At 31.7% G+C, this 26,050-nt stretch overlaps 1 pseudogene; it reads left to right on the top strand.

Moving 5' to 3' along the window:
* LOC121391480 overlaps positions 1-26,050 on the top strand; it is a 52,800-nt pseudogene that overhangs the window by 5,200 nt on the left and 21,550 nt on the right.

Below are 26,050 nucleotides of genomic sequence, written 5' to 3'. Positions count from 1 at the left end.
AATCTATAGACACTGCCCAAATGTAAGTGCAATTTGATAATAACTGGAATAACCATTGTTTTCCTTTTTATCTTGTCAGAGCTTGTGAGTTGCATGTATTGACTATTGAGCAAATGGTTTCAACAACCTCAACCACACTCTCAATATGTTTCCAGTAACTAGTTGACAAGTTATCCCATTGGAGTTCTTCCAAAATGACTGAAAGTTCAGCCCTATACCAACAGCAATCTGGTTAACATCAAGTGTGTTGGTTCTCCAAAGTGTCAGACAGCTAGCAATCACTTTTCCATCCAGCTTTGGTAATTAGCTTCTTGGTTGCTTTTGTTGGTTGCTTTGTTAGTTTATGAACTCGTTTCAAAACTGTATTTGAGACTTAAAGCTATCAAATACTCTCACAACTATTTAAGAATAATATAATATGTATTGTCTAAATCCATTTAATCTTGTTTTAATTAATATTATTTTTGTTAACGTTTAAAAGGTTTAGAGTTTGGGTTTACTAGTTCATAGTTTGGTTGATATTTCAATAAATAAGCAATGATTCATTGTTTATGATTGCACGGCAACAGTTGTATTTGTTCAAAATACAAACTGTTACTGCAATGAACATCACCTACAATGCTACTAGTTTACACTCAGGCTACATACATAGCTCTCTATAGTTAGATGCCTTTCACTGGGTAGCAAATTATGATCGACACTGTACTATACATGTATGTTTTGTTATTATTTGCACTCAATGTAGAGAGAAAAGGACCACAAGATCAATCATCAGCTGGCACATTATCAGGTACATGACATTAATTGAGATATAACTATATACATAACGTAAACAGAAAAGCTGAAGCTATCAGAAAAAATGAGTAAGGCAAAGACCTTAGAAATAGAGAAGTTAACTAGACATAAACAGGGTGAGTTATAGTACTGTCAGTCACTGGCCGATCCAGAGTGCAGAAATAGGGGTGCACAAACCTAATAAATATTCATAAATTTATTATTCATAGCACACACCTTTTAATTGCAAGGTGTGGTTGCTATGAATATACTTAAGTAATAATTATATACCACAGGGTGTGACTTGATGATTGCATGAATATTATTATAGAATAAAAGGGGGTGCCTGTGCACCCCAGGCACCCCCCTGGATCCGCCAGTGCTGTCAGTACTACATACCATATATGATTATATACTATAAATACTGATTAAGGTTTTGATCTAGATATAATAACAGTACTCACAAGAGCTCTATTCCTTCGATTTTATAAACTGCATGGGATTTCATGCTCCTTCTATTCCTGTCTTTTCTGATTATATGCTCCTGTTATTATATGTAATATTATGTCTAATCTAATATTAATGTACATATGCTATAATGTTCTTTGTATTCTACAGAATTACAGAAGGAGCTACAATCATTACAAGAGATAATAACTTCTCTTACTTTACAACTAAGAGAAAAGAGGAAAGAAATGTTCATTTAACAGACAACATAAAAGGTATATGATGACCTGTACAGACTTTTATTTTATCTGTATAGATCTGAGGTCTCAGATATTAGAGGTCCTTAAAACTACACATCCAATCGTTAGTTAAAACTTTGGGGAAACTACTTGACAGTGAAGAAGAAGGTATAGGTACACGTGTTCTTTATAAAAGTGCATTTACACAATGTTGTTTTGCTCATATTTCATACATGGAAGCAAATGAGCTGAATGACAAGATGAAAACACTAAAAAGCCTTATTCTACTGTTCAAGAAAGAGAAGGTATTATAAAACAACTAAAAAATGTACAATATTGTGTATTGTGTAGCTACTGACAGAAAACAAGAGATTATAAAATTACAGGAGATAATTACTTCACTAAATTTTCGATTAACTGAGAAAGATGAATTCATCACTCATTTAACATCAAAAGGTACAGATGAGGAGGAGAGTGAAAAGAACTCATCAAATGATAAAGACATACCAAGTAAGCTTCGATTATAACTTTAGTAATGTGATTAAATTACTATGTGAACATTGTTAAGTATGTACTGGCTTGTAGCACGCTCCTACAACAAATGATAGCTCATCAATTTAACATTAGAAATACATGAAAAACGTAAGTCTATTTTATCACCACACCTGTTGTTAACTTTGGGAAAGAATTATTACTCGAGAAATGGTTATATCACCAAGGGCTAAGTATGATAAAATTTAATTATCAAACAATTCTCAGTAAACTATAGTGGATCATATGTACCAATTAATGTGGTCTAATTTATCTTTAACTTTACTTCTATGCATTTATATATATATATATATATGTATTGTATATATGTATGTATGCATGTATTTATTTATATATATATATATATATATATAATATTATATACATACAATTATAGTTTGTATTTGACCTACATTAATTTACACAACAAACAAAATAATAATAAATCAACTACAAAACAAGAAGTCAATAACAGACCATTATCACATAATGCAGAAATAATTACTCTTGATATCAATAGCTAGGGCTCCCACTGACATAATGTCCACAGGATAGAGGAATTAAGTGTACAATTTCAAGACTATATTATGTCACATAGTACGTTGTAGAAGACAGGGCATTCACTGTTGAGCTTTGAAGTTTACATTACACGATGATATTTCATTTTAGCTATACAAAATCAACACAATTATTTTGAAGCAAACAGACAACCATGCTATTTAGTAATCACAGAATTTGTCAAATGTAGTTATTAGGGACTGCATTTAGTTTGAAATATACATGTAAGATACATTCAAAAATAGACAGGACTCACGCTACATACATTCAACAGTTTCAGAGCTATCATTATCATCTTCAAAACAGCCTCTGCAAAAATTTTGCATATTTATAAAACTTTTGTTTGTGCTTATAATTGTGGTTTAGAGGTTTTAACAAGTAAAGACATTTTAGATGGATATTGTGTGATGGCATCATAGTCTTTACAGTGTCCACCTAATTGGTTCTAGTTCATGAAGTTTGCTGATAAAGATGTTTTGATAGCATTATAGTGCTGCTAGTATCTTGTTGCAAGAGTGTGCTGGTCAAATAATTATAGTTGTTAGATGGTTCCATATTTTCTTCATGTTCTCAAATGTGCATATAAAGACATCTTTGAACGTGCACATAGAAGATAGTGCATATGCATTGATTGCATTGGCATTAATGGAAAAAAGGCATTAACATTTTGATAACTCTCTTGCCAATGGCTGTTTCTTTTTTTAGGCATAGTTGTAGTTGAGCATGTTTTAGAGTGTGTGTAAATTAATTAGATTTGTTGTTAAATCAAAATGGATTTGTTGCAAATGTAGAGAGGTGATGCGTCAATTAAAGCCATGTCAACACACAACATGGTGGATTAGACTCAATTCACTAGCACTATTAACTGATATTAATGAATGCCAAGTGAGAGTCTTTATATGGATGGCACTCATCTGATAGCAACTGTGTCAATCAACTAATACAAGAGGTAACTTGTAACAAAACATTGGGGCCTATTTCTTTCCTCTTCGCCTCTCTTACCAGACACCTACCAGTTACTAACAACAAATTAATTAATAATAAAATAATTAAGTATTTATAACTTGTATGATGACAAGAACATTAGCGATAAAGATGTACCTAATCTCTCTCATTCTTATCACTAATTAATAGAACATTACAATCACTACATCGTTATTAAATGTACTAATATTACTAAATTTGGTAAACAACAACTACAAAAAGTTAGTGTTAAAAATAATAGTTTGAAAAGTTTGTATGTTAATGGCAATAAACTCTGTTAAATTATTAGTTATTTTTGTACTATTGTTGATATTGGTTTGCTTAAAAATATATAAATTTAAATAGACGATCATGAGTTCAATAATTTAGTTTCCAGTTTTTTTGCTAACAAAGTTAACAATTTTTAGTATTCTTGCTCTATAAAAAGGCACCTTTCTATTTGACAATTGACCACTCCTACATTAAGTAATGATGTAACTTAAAGATTGTATTTCTAATATTTACAAGCAGGATTGTAAAAAATAAACCAGACTAAATTATACATTAATAGTCTTCTATTAATTTTATTACTTATATAAAATTATGATAATTGCCATGCCTAATACCACAAATTATACTGCACTAAAAATTTCATTGTTTTTTTTGATAATGGACAGCAGTATCCTTAATTTTTGATTGATTCTAACTAAGTTGATGTGTTTCTACCTTGATGAATATGTAATTACATGTTGTGGGTCACTGTTTAATTTGGCAGTTGGTACAACCTTAAGTTAAGACATATACACTAATACAGTTGAGTAAGGTTATTAATGAATCTAGTGATAACAGTGGAATTAGTGGATTGATGCTTTGAGAAGAAAAGATTCTTATAATTAAAAAGTACTCTTAATAGGAAAGTGCCTTAGTATTTAGACTATAACTACTATATTAAAAGTTTATCAACTATGGAATTTTTTGTTGCAAAAATTAATTTGTTAATATGTATGCATATCATATATTATATTTTATAGCTTTTTATTCTCTTGTTTTGGAGCTATCTTTTGTCAAAATATCCAAATATAACAGAAGAGAATAGCATTAACCAGAGACAGGAGAAATGCACAAGTATTAAGGCAGTAGATACAATTTTTGTTTCGATAAAGAACCAATAAAACTGAATAATTTTTCCTTGTTGTTGGTAATGTTTTTGTGTAGATTTAGGAACAAAATGACAGTGTTTCACAATCCATGTCTTATGATAGAATACCACGAATACACAATCAGTTTGTTGTATTTTATAGTGTTTACATACATGCCATCGATTATAATTTTTGAAACTTTCATGCAATGCTTTCAGCTAGCATATAGGCTGAATATTATATGACAGGGTTAAAAATATGACAGACTCACTACACATCATCAATTGGTGGCCGTATAAGTCAAATTATGTATAGTACTAACCTACCTATGCTCATATATAGTGGTTAGGCTTAACCACTATATATGATCATAAGTAGGGTTAATTAGTACTATCCGACTTCAAGGTGTTTCCATGTAACTGAACTATTGATTGTTTGTATTGTAATCAACAAAAACAACATAAATTGAACCTGATCATTTATATCAATACTGTATAATAGATTACAAAATGTTTGTTCAGCAGGAACTTGTTTGCTGCGCATATAGTTTATGTTACTACTTAGGGTCGAGGGAGGGAGGATCATAAGTCAAGCATCTATGGTTTAAAGACACTACACTCGTTTGTTAATTAAATAAATTTTTAATCAGTTACTATTTTTAGTTGTAAGTTAGTTATTAAAACATGATAAAGTTTTAATTCGTTCCTAGTAAATGATACGGCTCTTGCTTCTAGGTTTTACTTCTTTATAGGCGAATAAACACTGTGTTTGCCTTAAAGATTATAAAGTAATCCAAATGTACATTATTCATAGCATCTAGCCAGTTGTGTTTCAGATCCAACCTATACAAATTGAATACTGAATGGTAAAACTTGGCCTCCTAATATACGTTACATTAAAAAAATCCATTTCCAGGTCACTAGTACTGATACCATTTCATAATAATATTAGTAAATCAAATGGTAACACCCTCTAATTTTATCAAATATCACAAATGAGAAGGTATTTGGTGCAATTGACTTAGTTGAAGTTATGTTATTAGCACCTACCAATGTGAATGTTTTAAAAGAACTATAATCGGCTAAGTTATTTCAGTATATACAAGTAGTAAGTACTAGGAAATACCTGAATAAAGACAACTATTTAAAACTAATGTGATTTGTAAAACTATTCACATTTTGAAGGTACTATGAGCTATTTAAAATGCATCGACAGTTTAAAATAATTTGAGTGCTATGAACACTCAACCACATGACACAACAACGATAGAGCCACCTGTTGTACTAACAACCAAATATTTTATGTTAATTATTGAAAATAGTAATCCTTATACCAACATTATAGACAGATTTGTTTATTAAAATGCATTATTATAAAAGTAATTTACTAAAAATTCCAGTATGGAGAGTAAAATGTTGTGCAGTATTAAGGATGACTTACTTTAATTTCTATTTATATTTGGTATATAAACACTTCCATAATTTAATTAATAAAACTGGTACTAAATTTGAATAAACAAGTTAGAAATTTTTAAAAAAAAAAAAACATAACTTGGAAATGTTGTCCCAACTGTAATTTAAAAAACAAAAAAAAAAAAAAAATAAAAAAAAATATGTTATTAGACAAGTATAATGACCTACTCAACAATAATAATACTATACAAATAATGTGATATAGTTATCACTTGATGATGCTAAGATAGGAATGCTATTACCAAACAACTTATCAAAGTGAGAAACATTAGCATCATCTTGCATGAGATCTTTGATTAAATGGTAGCAGTATTTATGATTACGATGTGACAAGTATTGAAGAACTTTTGTACAAATGTCATTGACAATTCTTTCTGTTTCCTTTAATTGTCCTGCATCAAACAGCAAATGATAGATTAGTACAATAAAGAAAGTCAAGAAGACAAGAAGATGACTAACACACTAGAACCTGTTATTTCTAAATGCTGCATTGTAAAATATTGTAGGCAGATTGAAGGGAAGCCAACAGTCTAAAAGGTTATCTTGTATGGTCTGAACATAACCTAAAACAAAATATGAAAAATACTAATATTGAAGCTATGGCAATGTAAATATTATATTGATAAGGTTCAATACTGTACAATATGTACATCATAAAGAGAAGTAAGAGGGGAGCTAAAAACCAGTACTGCTTATTATTCTTATATGGATCATTGATAGCTTTAAGTGTTGGTCTTGTGTATTCATGTCCAATGTCTGAGAGGTTTAGCAAAGAAGAAAAGAAGAATATAGAGGAGAAGAGAAGAGAAGAAAGACAAGCAATGATATGACTACCATGAGAATAATATGGTCCTTTGCTACCATATTCAACAGATCCATTCATTACAAAACATGATATGTCTGTTCTGAGATAAATGCATTAGCTGGTATAAGGTATTGATAATTTACCTAATAGTCATCCAAAGGAGTGTTGTATACAAGAGTAACTAGTACTTGAACTGAGAATTCAGCTATTTGTTAGAGAGTAAAACAATTGAAGGGAAAAACGAGGAGAACAATTATTGTCATCAAATAAAGTGGGAATAGCAAACTGAGACCAAGTTTTCCATAACTCAGTCATTCATTTGTAAAAACGTAGAGGAATTCAAGTCCAACATACAGAGCTAAAAGAAAATAATTGAGTTTTTTTACAACTCCATTGTCCATTGTAAAGACTCAACATATCTATATATATACAGCCTGAGCATTGAATATGATTCCATATTGTGTAATTCCTTTACTCTTATTTCAGAACAAATTCTAGAGGACAAGGTTCTATATTACCATTTAAAATATGAATGGTAGGAATTAATGGCAAATAAAAAATCTTTTGCAGTTAAGGCAGTACAATACTTACTGTGGTTATGGTCATGTCAATGGAATAAATTCTAGCCCTTCATACAAATATTATCATGTTTCATTGTCCTATTTTCTTGACATGTCCAAAGTCACATCAACTCCTATAAAAGAATAAACACTTCAATAGACAGTATCAATTGCTCTAACTGAATTGTCTGACCATGATAGAACTTTGGAAATACTTTTTCAAAGAATATTAAAATTTATAAATAAGCAGGTCATGAGGTGTTGTTAAAAATTCAAGTAATCCTGTTTCAGTGGTGTTTGAGTAAAATGTCATGTGACTTTGAATTCGGAATGTCATCTGGCTTCTTTTCCTTACCTGATAACGTGAAAAGTGACCTTATAAAATATTGAATTGTTGGTTTTAGTCGCTACATTTCCACAGAATATAATCTTCAAATGTAATAACATTTCCAGTCATATATTGTTGCCATATATACACCACCACCTTCTAGTAGAGTATGATTGTTCTTAAAATTAGCTGATACTCCATTTAAAAGTGAAGACAACTATTACCTGTTATTATAATAGCAATACCTCTTAATCCACATTGTTACTAACTGGACATTACCAGAGAGATAGACATCAGAGTCTATAGCTTCATTGACTGATCCATAGTTTTTATAAAATACTGAGGCACTAGTGATATGTACTAAGTTTATTCCATAAAAGATAAATATCCCATCCTCTGAAACTGTAAGCATAATTATTTGGTCAGTGAAATTTGACTTTCTAAAATATTATAATTCAGCACTATTATGGAGTCACCTCCGAAATTGTTGTAACCTGAACATAGACACTAGCTCCTATATGTCATGGACTAGGTTAGACTTGTGAATGGTAATTGTAATTTTGGGGTGATAAAGTTAAAAGACACAGCTACATTTGTTTTTTCAATAGGATATTCATTTTCATTCCCTAATAGCATATTGAATGTAGTATTTTGAATACGAAAAGAGTAATTGAGAATTTTGGGCAACATTCGGTCTCTAAACAGTAGAAACTTAATACTGATCAATGGCAGTTTTTGATTTTAAAAGTTGATGTTGCCTTCAAACTTCAATGTTCTCCACTGTTGCCATTCGTGAAGACAGAAGATTTGCATTGTAACATCAGTAAAACTCGTGTATTAAACCCAGCTATGTTGTGGCAAGAACTCTGTGTCGTTAATGAGTACAAATGCCCTTATGTTCTTTGAGATAAGCACAGTCAATTCAGCAGCAATGACGACAGCTTTTTCAGCACTATTAAATGAAGTCAGTTTGATGATAATACATATCAATAATACCAGAATGACTATTCCTAACAACATATTTCAAGCCAATCATGTTAAATTGAGACAGTTGTGAGAACATGTTTTGATGAAATATCATGATAATGAATAATAATACTACTGCCGATAATTTGGCTTGTTCAAACACTTCTAGAGCCCTAGAAATGAATTAGATATATTAACTCCGCTAATACTAGAGCCATATATATAGATTCACACCATTCATTAGTAGTAAATGTCAACTTGAGTTATATTAACCTGACAATGAACAAAGACTAGAGCAGCAGAATGAGATGAAGTGTAATACAGAGATGAACTATTGAGGTAATCTGTGATTGGTAGAATCTTGTATTGTAGTGAGATATATATGCCACAAATCTCAAAGACCAAATCGCTCAGAGTTACTGAAGTGTCAAATAAACTTAGACCCCTTCTAGGGAATGGAAGAGTAGTATCTGTGATGTCAAACATGAAAGCATGAAATGATAGCTGACTCTTCAGGAGAATCACTTCTTTATTTCAATTCTATTAGCCTGGTGAGTTCCTATATGACAGAAGTTACCAGACAAAATGATAAACTTGACAGAGCTCTTTAACAAAAACATGATGTATTGCGAGGACCATGTTGTATTACACAAATTAAGTCATTATTGGGAAATATATTGCTTTATTATACAAATTTATATTCCATTACTTAGAATATTGAATATACAAAATGAAAAAACAACTGCTATAGTGTTTTAAATTCATATCTACCAACTCTCTTATTAAGTTAAGATAGACACTTGTGACTTATTATTTAATGGCATCTTTATGTCAAGAAGGTGAAAGTAAAACATGTACCAAGAACTGTGTAAATAAAAGTCAATAAAAATGGATTGAGTGAAGAATACCTAAAAAAAGGTCAACAAATTTTTCTCTAAGCAATAATAACTGTTGTATGAATATCTGTATAAATTTAGCTAATTTTAGCTTAGTTATTCCTTGATATTCATCTGATACAATATCATAATAATATATAGCATATAGCAAATTATAGCATTTATATGATACACTTTCTATCATAATTGGCTTACATATAAGACCATAGCTATGAATGATCAAAATTATAAAAGTTATTGAAGTGTTAAACCCCTTCTGGATAGCTCTGGGATGTTGTTATGAAAACAGGAAATGACAGCTGAAGCTGAGAAAAAATCATTTCTTATTTCAATCCTACTAGTCATGGTGAGTTGTCACTTAACTGTTCTACTGTAAAATGTATGTGTAATTCACTAATGAGGCACCATTGACACAGATCAATTTATCTCCTTTCTGTAATCACCCATCTCATTCAGCTGTATCTCCTAATACTAAAGAATGAACTAAAGTAACTCGATCACCAGGATTAGAAGATCCTAATGAAAGTAAGAAAATAATACTGTGTAATAGTAAAGGCATTGATCATTAGTTCTTGTAACATAACTTATGTTCCTCTGCTTCCTTCTCTGGTCTCAATAGCTCATCTTCCTGTTCCTGAAAGTAATAAATATGATGTTCATGTCATACCTCAAACCTTTCCTTTAATCTAAGAAGAAAGTATGATTTTATTCGATAAAGACAAAAAACACTAGTTGGGATGTGAACCTAAAACATTATGTTTACTACTCAATGTTCTTATCAACTGAGCTGCAAGAACTCTGTCAATAAAAAAGTGTCACATTATCTATAAATTGTTTTAAATAATATGTCTTTTTTTGTTGTTGTTGTTCAAGTTTATCGCATTACTAAACATCAAGTAAACATTTTCAATGTTGACATAATTGATCATGGTGCTTTTGAGTACTGAGTACGTGTGGTTCTGGGAACACAATTATTATATTCGTAAGTGTGACTAAAACCACACACACACATACATAAACAAAACCAAGGTAATATTTTGTTACACTGTTCAGATTGGTTGTTTTTGTGCTAATGCATTTGGCAATCAAATATTATTAACTATTAATAACTATGACCTCTATAAGCAGATATGAGCATATACAAGTTAACTTGCTTATTTGTGGCTGTCCAGTGTTTGTCCACCACAACAAAAGTTTCCATTCTAAAACCTAGTCCTTCTCATGATTAGTTTATGAATAAGAGCCACCAATAATAATGAAATGGATCGATGATTAAATGAAATGGATACAAGGACTACAACTGTAGGTCATTAAAGAGTGAGTGTGGTTATATAAACTTACAATGACAATTTCATCAGGTCTAGCAAGTTCCAAACATTTCCTCTCAAGAGCTGCATCTACATGTCTCTGGGACACCTCTGTTCCCTTTGTTTGTCTCCTCCTCTTCTTCAGTCTTATCCTTCATCTTCGATTTCTGACCACTTGAAGTTGTCTCCATTAACGAAACCCACCTTGTGCCATTTTTTGATCTTCTATAATCTCTGGTAAGTCACTGAACCTTCCTTTCTTTCATCCAAGAACAAGTGTAACTCTATTGCCAGTATTATAAAGGAATTCAACTGCCCTGTTAGAAAGATGTTTAAGGAATTGGTTGTGAACACTGAGTATATGATCTTATGTCTTTAAGTCCACTTAGACCAGCTGGTCTAATGGGATTAAGAGAACAAATGAAAATACCTGTCATCTGAATAGATAGAAAATAATTTATGAATACCCTTTCAGCAGCAACACCAGGAGTCACAAGATGTACAAATGTTTTTCCATCAACAAGTCTGAACTAAAAATGGAAGTTGACACAGGAGCATCTTTATCAATTGTAAGTGAACACACTTATAATGAACTGTCCCTAGTACTAGCCCCCTCACTCCCTCTAATGTTAATTTAGTTACATACACCGGTGAAAAGCTCAAAGTTTTAGGATCCCTCAATGTACAAGTTCAGTATAACTCTCAATGTCTCACTCTACCCTTATTAGTAGTACAGGGCACTGGTCCTAGTCTTTTAGGTCGCAACTGGCTGGAGCGCATTAAATTTAACTGGTCTGAAATTCATCATCTCCATGCTCCTATTACCTCTGAACTCGACAAAGTGCTCACAAACACACCATTTTATTTCATGAAGAACTAGGGTTACTAGAAGAAACAACCGCCTCTATACTAATTGAGCCGCAATCACAACCTCGATACTTCAAAGCACGTCCAGTACCTTACACTCTCAGAGATAAAGTCGAAGCAGAATTGCAACGTTTACAAGCTTTAAAGGTCATTACTCTGGTAACAGTACTCAGCATGGGCAGCTCCTATCGTCCCAGTAGTCAAAGCAGGTGGCTCCATCAGAATTTGTGGTGATTACAAAGTCACTATCAATCGAGCTCTCATATTGGACACTTATCCACTACCTCGTGTAGAAGACCTATTCTCTGCTCTATCAGGTGGTACTGTCTTCTCTAAACTGGAGTCATGCATACCTCCAGTTACCTCTAGATGATGCTTCTAAACCTTATACAACCATCAGTACACACAAGGGTCTTTTCAAATACGAACGTCTCCCTTTGGGATTGCATCATCTCCATCCATTTTCCAAAGAACAATGGAATCACTTCTAAGTGGTCTCCCAAACGTATGTGTTTATATCGACGACATTCTGGTATCAGGTACTACAGAAGAAGATCATTTACACAATCTAGACTCAGTCCTAACCAGATTAGAATCAGCCGGACTCACCCTTAAGAAATCCAAGTGCACTTTCAGAGCATCATCCGTGGAATATTTGGGTCATGTTATCGACGCCCAAGGCCTACATCCAGCCATTTCTAAAATAAAGCCATTAGTCAAGCCCCAGCTCCCTCAACACTACTAAGCTGAAATCATTCTTGGGACTCTTAAACTACTATCACAAGTTTCTCCCAAACCTCTCTGATAAATGGACCCCAGGAACTATTATTGCAATTACTGGTCCTTTGTCATATCATGTAAAGAAACAAGACGGTTTCAATTCTACGTCGACATGTTGATCAATTACGTCCTCGTTATTGCTCAATTGATCGTCCTCCCGATTCTCACAGCGACGATTTTTGAGGATTTTCCTTTAATGCCTGAAGCTCTACCTCCAGCTCCATCCCCTGTCCCACCTCCAGTCATACGTCGTTCAACACGCCCTCACCGTCCAGTGGATCGTTTCGAACCGACTATGTATTTCTCATCTTAGCAGGGAGGAGTGTAGTAACTATACTTTACATTATGTACATGTACAACACTTATTATGATGGTATGTATTATTATTACTATTATTATCATTATGGTTATTATATGTGTGTATGCACTTAATTATTATTTCCTGTTCTTATTCATTTCCTGTTTCTGTACTATATAATATGCATGTTTTTAGATTAGATTAGATTCCCTTTTTCATACTATTCAATACTACTCAAGACTCTGCTCGGTTTTTGCTGTACTGTTCCACTTTCTATTCTACTCGAGTTCGGTCTTTCTCAATTCTTCTATTCTAAGCTGGGCCACAGACACAACACATATATAGTTTCCATTGCAGTGATTTTTTAATAAAGTTTTCAATTGTTTGAAACAATATATTGTGTAAGAGATGAGTATGTCAAGTTCAAAGTGACTTTGTAGACATTTACTTGCATTTATATATATATGATGTATGTTTTAAAATTTTATCTATCAGTGATATTGCTGAAATGCTGCTCAGATTACAGTAAAATCGTGTGAGCACAGCGTGAATCTAACTGACAGCTCTTAACTGGTCAATTCTAGAAGATCTTGTTTACATATTTTTAGCCAGTTTTGAAGTGATCATTGAAGTATCAGTAGATGCAACTGGCTTAGTATATCACTCCAGTCAATATGGTATTACACTGGTTGTGCCAGAAAGAGCAGTAAAAGCAAAGCTATATATGGATTGGAGTTAGCTTTAGAGTTAGCAATAAGTCAAGTTCAAAGATTTTGTCCCTGTCTCTCCAATTGTGTGGACATACAAACTGTCAGTTACCCAAAACCTGTTTAAATTATACATACCTTGTCACATTGATGTCTCTAACATGTAGAATGCCAATAGTCAGTTATATCTACTAACAGCATATACCAAAATCAAGATTACAATCGAGTCTACACTGGCTAAATCTTATCCTCCTCACTTTTGCTTTAACTGTATTGGTGTCAAAGGCCAAGCATACAGAGAGATAATATTTGATTGCAAAAGTAGAACAAAGATTGCCTGATTATTCCTTGTTAGTTGATTTTGTTTTCCGTTTGAACAAAAATTTGATAATGCCCCTGGGATTTACTTCACAACACCAGTGTGTCAACGCTTACTTGGTATATCCACCCACCAACTATGATGCAACAATGATAACACAATGTAAAATTCAAATGTAGTATTTTTTTGGTATTTAATTTTATTAATTAATTTACCTACTAAAAGTCTTTAAATTCAAATCATTTTTTTGACTTATTATTGTGCATTAATCTACAATGAAAACAGCACTAAACATACTTTTGTGGCTTTCTTCTTATAGCAATGTTACTACTAAAAGATTTAGGACTAATTATTTAGAACAAATAAGAACATATTTATCCAAGATACAAACCATGCACATTATTCAAAATAACAACATAAATGGTCACTTCAGTCATAAAATGTCACACAGAAACCATGTGAGGTAAGCTAATTCTTGATATTGTTGGGTTTAGATAGTCTTTGTTTAGATTGATGCATGCCAAGCTAGATTATTTGCCAAGCATAATGATCCAAATAATACTTGCATTCTACCAAAAGTATGACCCTAAAATCTACATAGATTGTTTAGAGTTTTCATATATGGTAGAGTATGTTTGCTTTTTTCTACTGTTGAATGTGACCAATAGAAGTATTTGCATAGTTTAAATATAGATGTATATAGCAACCAATGACTTTCATTAACCTTAACTGATAATAATCTTGTTTACACATTTTTTAGCCAGCTTTGAAGTGCTCATTGAAATATCAGTAGATGCAACTGGCTTATCATATCACTCCACAGTGGCTGATCCAGAAATTCCCAAGGGAGGGGTGGAATTAAAGTAAACTCTGAAACTCCATGAGAAAAAAATACATGTAGCACTACACTTTTGATCATGCACTGCAGCAGTCAAGTTTATTGTTAACTTCAAACATGATCATGTATTTTACGCTTGAGTTGACAGTAAAACTAGTACTCAATGATGTGGATATAGATGGATGTCATGACTGTACCAGTACGTATCAGTTATGGATACAGGAGAAAGCTGAAAACGCAACAAGGAGGAATTTAATAACTGCAGTAGTTACTGATATATTATGAATTTGTAACAGAGTATGTTCATAGTTTAGTCATTGATATAATAGTTGCAGATAGACTTGAGTAAATTATTTTCCTTTTTTTCTAACTAAAAAATTCATAGTTATATATTGTCTTGTAGATGGTAGAAAAATAAAATTGATTTTGTAGTACTTGAGGAATTTTTAATACATACTCATTGGTATTTATAGTTCTATAATGGTGGTCTGTAAGGTAGTATAGTTCAATTGTACTAGTTTTCTCATTATGAACTAACTACATTACATAGACCTAAAGTTGATAAATGAATTAAAAGACTAAAATGACAAACATATATAGTAGTTTAAAAAACAGGTCATTTTATATCAATAATAACATGTACTTTATTTAATTTTATATTAGGTAGAATAGTTGAAGGATATTATATGTCACTTAAACTTGATTAATGCATGGTAGATGCTTTAGCATGTAGTTGTTAGAGTCTTCCACAAAATTTCATCCAAATATGTAATTCATCAAGTTCTTGTAATGAACTAATTTTGCTGCCATTTAATGAAGAGCAGTCTGAGCTGTTAGTGTCAAATAAATGTGATAATAAATAAATCTTGGAATACATCCAAGTACATCTGTAGGGAGGAAAAGTTTGACATAATAAATTCCTGTTTGACTATTTTAATTTTGAAGAGTGCACATCGAAGTTACAATTAAGTACAGACTCATATAGTGATTGGGACTCTTCCTCATCTTCATAGATAAGTATTGAACTTCCTGTAGTGCTACTCATTATTGCCAAACTTGCAATTGCACAGCTGAAATGCTGCTCAGATTACAGTAAATCGTGTGAGCACAGCGCGAATCTAACTGACAGATCTTGCAAGCACCTCCATATTAGTTGTATTTTTTGAGTAATCCTTACTGGTCTTTGTTTGTGTAATCTTGATTTCTTCTATTGATTTAATATATAAGTTCTGGTGAGTACGTAGATCACCTGTAATTGTAATGTAACTAGTTTTAATTATAATTATACTAACAGACCCATGATATGTCTCGTCCTTGGTATTTTAAAGTCAATAAAGAATTTAATAAATAAATTTTGGAGAAATAAAGCAGCACCAAGTGATGAAAAAAGGGTTTGGACTGTGAAAAACTTTACACTTAATGAGAAGAGGCAAGTTTTACAATGTGTGTACACTTTTATATAATGATTTATTTTTTGTCTGAGCTATATCTCAGACTGAGTACATTCTTTTTATTATTATTTTGCTTTCTGCATTCAGATAGCTCTTGAGAAGTATATTGGCAAAGTCAATCATCACATTTTGTCTGGAATAGAAACAGTTTTTTGCAAAAATTAAAGTCATTCTCTGCATCAGATTGTGCCAATGCACTCCAAAAAATGACAACATATAACAAAAACAAATCAAGTATGCCATCTTAAAGTGAATCCCCAAAACCACTATTACAAACAACAACCCAAGTAGACATGCTACCTGACATTGATGAGTCTATAGATGATCAACTTATTTTGATAGTTCATTACTAAGTGATTGATGGCTCTATTGAAGAGCTTGAATCACCGAGTTAGAGATCAAAAAACTGATGATGTTGCTGACCTGATAGCTTCGAAACAGATCAGTAAACATTATGATAGATAATATGTACAAGATATCAACTGATAGACACATAGTGATAATATATGTGAAGTATATGGCATATGAGGTATACACACGTATTTTTTATGTAGTCTATTTGGTTTAACTCTATGCTTTTAATAAGTCATGGAATTCTTCTACTCGTGTGTGATGTTATTCAAATTGTATTGATACAATAACTTCTTCCTTTTTTAGAATTATTTCAGCTGTCTATTGGGATGCTAGAAGAACCTACAGCTTCAAGATTTGCTAGTAGGATTGATCCTTTATTTTTAGACAATCTTAAATTAAGAAAGAAATAGGATACAAGCAAGATTGGTATTCTTCCTTTTGCTGTGGTATGTACTAATATCCGTGAGAAGGAAAATTTTGAGGAACAATTGAAAATCTATACAAGTATGAAATACATGGAAGTGTACACACCCTTAAAGCAAAACAAGGGTTGATTGAAGAGGGATATCTGAATCCAAAGATGCACATTTGGTGCAATATATATAGCTATCTGGATGATGAAGAAACTCTATGGTTACCCTCATGCCACAACATAAATGGTCACTTCAGTCATAAAATTTCACACAGAAACCATATGAGGTAAGCTAATTCTTGATATTGTTATTTTCAGTTAGTCTTTGTTTAGATGATGCATACCAAGCTAGATTATTTGCCAACCATAATGATCCAATGAAGTAATATCCAGCTTACTTGAATGGCAAAGAGAGTATAACACTTGCATTCTACCAAAAGTATGACCCTAAAATCTACATATATATTGTTTACAGTTTTCATATTATGGTAGAGTATGTTTGCTTTTTTTCCTACTGTTGAATGTGACCAATAGAAGTATTTGCATAGTTTAAATGTAGATGTATATAGCAACCAATGACTTTCATTAACCTTAACTGGTCAATTCTTAATAACCTTGTGTACATATTCTTAGCCAGCTTTTGAAGTGCTCATTTAAGTATCAGTAGATCCAACTGGCTTAGTATATCATTCCAGTCAATATGGTATTACACTGATTGTTTTAGAAGGACCAGTAAAAGCAAAAGCTATAATATGGATTGGAGTTAGCTTTGCTAGCAATAAGTTCAAGTTCAAAGATGATTTTGTCCCTGTCTCTCCAATTGTGTGGACATATGCAAACTGTCAGGTTACCAAAGCCTGCTAAATTATACATACCTTATCACATTGATGTCTCTATATGTACGATGCTAATAATCAGTTATATATACTAACAGCAGATAATGAATCCTTTTTAAGAGACAAAGTGTTTACTTTTAGATTATCAAGGCATTCATGCAAATGATCTAAACAAGAGGAAGTCACTGATTTTTGTAATGATGTTAATTTTTTAAATTTATTTAAATCATACTATAATAATATTAATGTTGGCTTTTTGATATAATATATAGACATTGATGAGATGACCACAACCCCAACAATTACTCCACTGCACAAAAAAAAAACGAGGAGGTCATGGGTAGGTTGTTATAACCGTACTTTTTAGTCAAACACCAGTATATTTGCTTTTCTGCCTGACTTATCGTAGTCTGTCAGGAGACCCTAAGATTATTTGGGACCATATACTTACTATATATGTATTTTTTCTTTAACTTTCAAGAGTGACCAGTAAAATTAACCTGCATATAGTCACATCATAGCAACCAATGAATATCATCACTTTTATCACAAGTGCTTTAAATTAGGTAGACTGATTGAATCTTATGGGTTTCTTTGATAAAATGTCTTTGAGCATTATGTTACACCTGCCAACTCTTCAATCTTCAAAGTTACCAATAATCTGATCCTTTTTTACAATACTAGTACCATCAAAACAGTCACAAGGCAATTTGTAATAATTACTTATCACTTTAATAAATCACTCACTAGATAATATTTTTAAAGTTTAATATAAAGCAGTCACATTATATTAAGCTTGATTGTAATTCTAATTAACATGGTGGTTGAATATACAACTTCATTTGAAAATTCAAACTTCTTTTTTTTTCTATAGATGCAACATCAGTTGTTTCTTCTTGTGAAGACAACAAAGAACTATATTAAAAAAACAGTGCAAAGATAAATGTAAGTGAAAGTTAATGTTTTTATATTAAAATAATATCAGGAACCCATAGACTTGCAAAGGAGGTAACTACATGTGTTGATAGACTCACTCAGACAAATAAACATCTTGTTTTGGAGCACATGGTATCCTTGTATATCCTTATGCTTTTTTCTACTGTTGTATGTGACCAATAAAAGTATTTGCATAGTTTAAAATGTAGATGTATATAGCAACCAATGAACTTCATTAACCTTAACGGTCAATTCTTAATAACTTTGTTTACATATTTTTAGCCAGCTTTGAAGTGCTCATTGAAGTATCAGTAGATGCAACTGGCTTAGTATATCACTCCAGTCAATATGGTATTACACTGGTTGTGCCAGAAAAGAGCAGTAAAAGCAAAGCTTTAATATAGATTGGAGTTAGCTATAGAGTTAGCAATAATTTTCAAGTTCAAAGATTTTGTCCCTGTCTCTCCAATTGTGTGGACATATACGAACTGTCAGTTACCAAAGCCTGTTAAATTATACATACCTTATCACATTTGATGTCTCTAATATGTAGGATGCAAATAATAGTTCTATATTCTAACAGCAGATAATAAATCCTTTTTAAGAGACGAAGTGTTTCACTTTTAAAATTATATACCAAGAATCAAGATTACAATCAAGTCTACACTGGCTAAATTTTATCCTCCTCACTTTTGCTTGAACTGTATTGGTGTCAAAGGCCAAGCATACAGAGAGATACCAAAACAATATTTGATTGCAAAAGCAGAACAAAGATTGCCTGATTATTCCTTGTTAGTTGATTTTTGTTTTCTGTTTGAACAAAAAAATTTGATAAATGCCCTGGAATTTACTTCACAACACCAGTGTGTCAATGCTTACTTGGTATATCCACCCACCACTATATGCAACAATGATAACATAATGTAAAATTCAAATGTAGTATTTTTTGGTATTTAATTTTATCAATTAATTTACCTACTAAAAGTCTTTAAATTTCAAATCATTTTTTGACTTATTATTGTGCATTAATCTACAATGAAAACAGACTAAACATACTTTTGTGGCTTTCTTCTTATAGCAATGTTACTACTAAAAGATTTAGGAGTAACTATTTAGAACATATAAGGACATATTTATCCAAGATACAAACCATGCATATATATTCAGTACAAAAAATTAACTGTCATACACTTAAAAAGTTATTAATAATTATTTCGGTTCAGATGGTAAGAGAAAATCAGACTACTATAGAAGCACAGGTCAATTTCCCAGATCTTTAATGCTATCGCTTCCAAAGTCAATTTATATTCACGCTCCTTTCCTTTCATTGTTTGTACCAACAGATATTTCATTCCTTGTATTATTACCTAAAGTGAGTGACTGTAGCCATGTTATCACACCACTTTATGCTATACTATAGCATGGCTAGACATTGATGATAACATCTCAAACACTCAATTTCTGGAAACGTTTCAATGCTGAATGTAACAATCTATAATGGTGGCACATCAAAACTCACTTCACATAACACTCTTTTAGAATCTGTCAAATGTACACTGCTGATCACATCCCTGCCAAAATAAACTCTTTATCTGAGGTTTTAGCAATGTTTGATCCAGTAGATACCAGTCATTTTTGCTTTGCCAATTCAGAAGGTAAATTTTGTGATGTGCACACATTATCAAGTTAGTACTATCTGTAAATAATTCTACATAAATGATTGTTTTTAGACGCCTATGTACTTGATTCCACTATATTAGAAATAAGCACAGTACATCACAAAAATTGTGAATTACAAATTCATTGTACTGTAAACTGATGTAACTACTGGATCAAATATCATGATGTTTTACCAAGACTATTCATCGACATAGTAATCCTATTAGTAATCATATAACGCCTCCAGAAGTCATGCTAATTATAGATACTTATTATCAAATGAATGAAAGCAAAGATTACACAATATGCACAATTCTGTCCATACCAAGGTGAGCTACTCATTCAAACCTTTGGAAAGCTCTAAACAATTACTAAGATGAAATTTTAAAGTTCTGTCACCCACTTTTTGATGGAGCATCTATAAAATGAAAAACAAACTTTTAATGAGTTATGTAGGCATGTGACAATGGAATACCAAGTGGTACAAGTTTAGTGTACTGTAAGTGCTTGACATTTGAGGCTTCTTCATTGAAAGTACCTTTTTCCACTGGAAAAGCTCAAGAAATTCCTTGGAAGATGCATTCAAGAGCTAATACCTCAATTTTCTATTACTAAATGATTTGATGATATCATAGAACTAGTTGAAGAGAAATATACTGTAGTTAATATTATTGATTACTTAGACACCATTATTAATCATTACAATATTGTAGAAGCTAAAGCTCACATCACTAGCTAAGATCTGAATTTAATGCAAGCTATGAAAAAGTCATACTCAGTGTTTACAAAAAGCAGAATTTTATGATATGTCTGTGTTTGTTTCTCAAAATGTGATACCTTAAATGGTCTTAGAATAGTAAACAGACAAAAGATCTGTTGCGTAGGCATACATTTGTAAAGATAGCTAAAGAGTATTAATTAAATACATTAAGAAGACAACTCCATTATTGTGAACTGTTATGATCCAAAAACTGCAAGAATATTTTATGGATAAAAAAAAATCTTCACATATTAATAACATAGAAGTAATCAAAGTAACTAACTACTGCCTTCCACACTATATGGATGAATATAACAGAGATAAGGTAAGAAATGAGTACTGTACTAGTCATAAACTTGTGTGTTGATATATGTAGGAGTTAGAGATCTGGTGGATGAGTGAGAGTTCTTGAAAAAAAGCTTTTACATTCAAAGAGGAGTTACACTATAATAGTGAACTTGTGAAAATATTAAGATGTCTTTGATTAAGGTGTGATGTACACATAAGTTAGTAATCCAAACAAATTATTTTAGAAGCAGTGTTACAGTCAGATAAGTTAGCCTGTGCAGTCGAAAGAAGGTAAGTGCTTGAGTATATATTAGGAAACATCATATGGTAGGTATCATTGGTGCGAGTTAACTATTAATTGTTCTTTTGGCAAATTTTGCTAGTTGTTATGACTGCAGTTATTTCTTTATAGCATTTCCCTTAATTTTGAACTTAATTGGTATTTCATGACTAATTTTAAATTCCTACAAAAAATTAATACAATAACAACATTATTTTTTGGCAATATTTTTAGTTCTTATCATTTTATCAATTTCTAATTCTTAACCACTATTCTAAGAGCAGTCCATCTCCCTTCAAGTATATATATTCCAATTGTAAAAACATATATATGTACTGCTATACTACATCAATTTACCATGTTCATAAATTATGATGGAGTATTACTTCAAAATGATATAGAAATGGGTCAATGCAACGCACAGTGAATGAAATGAGTGTATTAGTGTCATAAGTCAAATGTAACTTATCGTTATTAAAAAAGATGCATTTTTCCCCTAAAGATACTGGCAAATAAATTAGTCTCATTGCAAGACTTCAAGAGAGGAAGAATTAGAGATTGACTCTAACCCAAAGAGGCAAAGACTTTAGAGATACTCATCTTAACCAGACATTGTAAAAAGGCTAGGGATATTACTGTTAGTTGTACATACCATATATAGTTATGTTCTATACTTACTAACTATACTATCACTAATTTTTATAGTCATTGGATGAAAAGAAAGGATTGATAAATTAATTAAGCCCATGAAAAGTAAAAATTACTAGAAATTCTTATTATGTCTGATAATCTGTTTACTTCTATAGTCTCATATAGTACAGTTATGTTATCAGATTAAAGTGATGATCCACATTTAAGTGAATGCTTGAGGGGTACTTGCTACACACGAGAGTTACCATTATATGACAAACTACCTCAACAAAAAAACAGATGTCCAAGTAGATGTTATTTCTGACATAAGTTCATCAGATCAAGAAACACAAGATATCACTAACTAAAATAGGTTTATATATGGAGTAATTTAGTTGGTCAGTCGAATATTTTACTATACACGTTTAAATGAGATATGTAATCAAGCTTTACGTGAGTGAGTTGCTTTATGGACCTTTTAAATTGGACACATAACATCTCATTTAGAAATTTAAGTCATCTTACACAATAGTTCTATACTTTTATTGTCAAAGTAACATCTACTTCACTAACGTAGTCTGTAATATAAATGGTAAGTTTGTACAATTTTATGTTCATAACTGGAACGTTGTTAATTGACTTTACTGGAGTCAACAAAGGACAACAACCCAGCTATGTTTTTGAAAAAACAAAACAAAAGCTTCTTTCTCTGTTATTACTATTGCTATTTTAGTTTATTTTTTGGGTCAACATAACAAAAAACTTAATTACTAACTGATACAACATTAGTAGACAAAGAGATTATTATCCTTTCTGGCTATACAGTTCAGATACTACAAGCTAAAATTGGTCATCATAGTGTTACTGCAGCCTTGCATTTTGTTTTTCTAATAAAATCCATACTCTTCAATAGTGCTCAATGTGTTGCATGTAGCAAAATATTAGGGTTAATAAATATTCATACACGCCAATTTTGTTCAAACATTTTTTATTTTTTACATGAAATTTTTGCAACGCCAATGTTCCTGATCTACAATAGTACATAAATGTACTTATAAATAATTATCAATAACCAATGATGTCATCATCAAGATAATGACCTGAACTGTTGGGTAGTGGAATGAGTTTTCTTCTAAAAGATGTTTGAAGTGATGAAATTGTTTGTACTGTCACCGTTATGAGTATGCTATGAATACAGAATAATTAATGTCTTAGAGGTGTTCCAAAAAAAGCTTGATGCTCTGTGTGTTAGAGAATTATAGCTTATATGATAAGCTTTATACATGTCCCATAAAATCATTTAGGGTGTGTACACTGAGTAGAAGGGCAAAGAACATTTGACGTTATCTTTGTCCATGAATAAATTAAGCTTGCTACCTTTAAGACTTATAACAAAGTCAATGCAAAAGGTTTTTTTGAATGTATAATAACATTTTACTGTATTATCCTGAACATAAAAAATTATATTTTAAAAATATTTCTCATATATAATGTTTGATCCACCTTATGTTATATACATGTATGTTATATTAAACTAAATAATAACGAATTAGTATTAAATACCTTGAGAAGTGATTTATGTAGCATTTAGTCTTTTTTCCAGTAGAGGAACTACTGATGAGAGCACTACCAAGATTATAGTAACCATGCTTGTGCGTGATATTTTTTCTCATTTTAGTATGTCACCCAGACAATAGTTCCTATTTACTGTGTTTCCAAAATTTTTTTGAGTGTAAACCACACAAGAGGCTATGTCCTAATCATACTAGGTGGTGGAGCTTGCAGCAACTAATCAACAGAACTTTAGAGCAATACTCTGCCCTTCTGTCATACTTTAGAAGTTATAGAGAAAAAGTTAGCTTCAGTTACAAAATTCGTTCTCAGATTGAAAGTTCCTATCACAAAATATTACCTATACTTTTTATCTAAGCTCTGGCAATTCTTAATAGTTTCCATTGTTTTTTAACTCTTCTGTAGCCTGCTTTTATATAATTGAACATAATGAATAACTTCCATGTCAAGGTTATTCAAAATATTTATGACTTTAACATACTATTTTCCTCCTGTATCTTTTTGTTTCTTAATGACTCCTCCTTCGAAGTTTCTGAACATTTTCCTAATCTCCCACTGCTATAAAACTATGTAGTGAAGGTAATATAGCATAATATTGTGTCTATCTCTATCACTCTGTGTATTATTTATTATACAGAATATCACAATATGAATAGCCTTATGGATTTAAAAACTTACCTTAATGCTCATTACTTCTTAGTCTTATTGTTTTGTTCAGTAAGTTCCAATTCTTAACTTCTAAGTCAGCAATGTGGTACTGATAATATATACTATAGAAATGTAATAGCTTTTTTACTGTTATAAAGAAAAATATCATACTATAATATGACATATCTTATATCTATATTGATATTTTATATACATAGCATATAATACTTTATCAGGCATACAGTCTTCTTAGTTATGACTTGTATATAATTTTCAGCTTACAATTTGTTTCTATAAATAGATTTTGTCTTGTATCTCTTACTGGTTTTAGTCCATTTTACTAAATAGATCACAAATGTTATCACACTTATTGCACGCTATATTATACACACTTACACTCACAGCAGTAGCGTGATACCAACAGACTAACTGCCCCATGCCTTTCATGCTTTTCCATGATTTGAAAGGGAAGCTAGTCTGCCGATATCTCTTCCTCCATGCCTTTGCTCCTTCTGAACTATTTAGAAATGGGAATATATATATATACAAAAATGACAAATAGCTATAATTATGCTGACCAAAAGTTCATAAAAGGGTCCAAACACAAAAGTATCTGTGTTGATGAAGAAATAAAACAGTGATAATGCAATTGCTAACTGAACTTACAGTTTTCCGCACAACCGCCCCCCCCCCCCCCCCCTCAATTGGTCACCTTTTACGCAGCTCTCAATCATAAGATGCTGCTTTTTCTGCAGAATTAACACAATAATAATCTATATGTTTGTGCAGTTATGTGTGTTTCCACAGTGATGTGTAGACGTTACTCAATGCAAGCAATGGACTATGGCTGCTGTATTGACTTACAGGGGGAGGAGGTGTTTGGACCGCATCTGTCTGTTTTGACAGCACTGTATTGTTAGAAGATTCCTAAGTTGTCAGAAAGATCAAAATAATTGTGTAATAAATTATGTGCCATTTTATTGAAATCTCACTTACTTCATCAAGATGTTTTCTTGGTTGTTTGCCATCTGCGCAAAAAAAGTAACATCAGTGACACCAACACTTTCAGCAACTTAAACCTTTCAGCTTAATCAATAATGAAAGGCTAAAGCTCTTTTGATTACACCAGCAGTCTGAGGTGGCAATTCTTTACATGTGGGCAAATATTTAGGCACTGATTTCTTTACAGGTTTTACATACTTTTTTAAAGTTGAAAGCCGAGGTGCTTATTGTGGGAATTTCAAGTGTCGACTATCACAGTGTCAATATAAGTGTACTACGAGAGAGAGACATGCAAGTACCAGCTAGCCAACCAGTGTTACCAACTGGTCAGATTTTGTTTCCCTGTTAGATGGGTCAGACAGTTCATACTAAAAGTCACTTTTTTAAAATTACTTTACTGATAATTAGAAAATCATAGAAATACACAT

This window comes from Gigantopelta aegis, unplaced genomic scaffold, assembly GCF_016097555.1.
Source record: "Gigantopelta aegis isolate Gae_Host unplaced genomic scaffold, Gae_host_genome ctg2526_pilon_pilon, whole genome shotgun sequence".
Taxonomy (NCBI): Eukaryota; Metazoa; Mollusca; class Gastropoda; order Neomphalida; family Peltospiridae; genus Gigantopelta; species Gigantopelta aegis.
The sequence above is the reverse complement of the archived record's forward strand: the minus strand, read 5'-3'. Positions and strand labels throughout refer to the sequence as shown.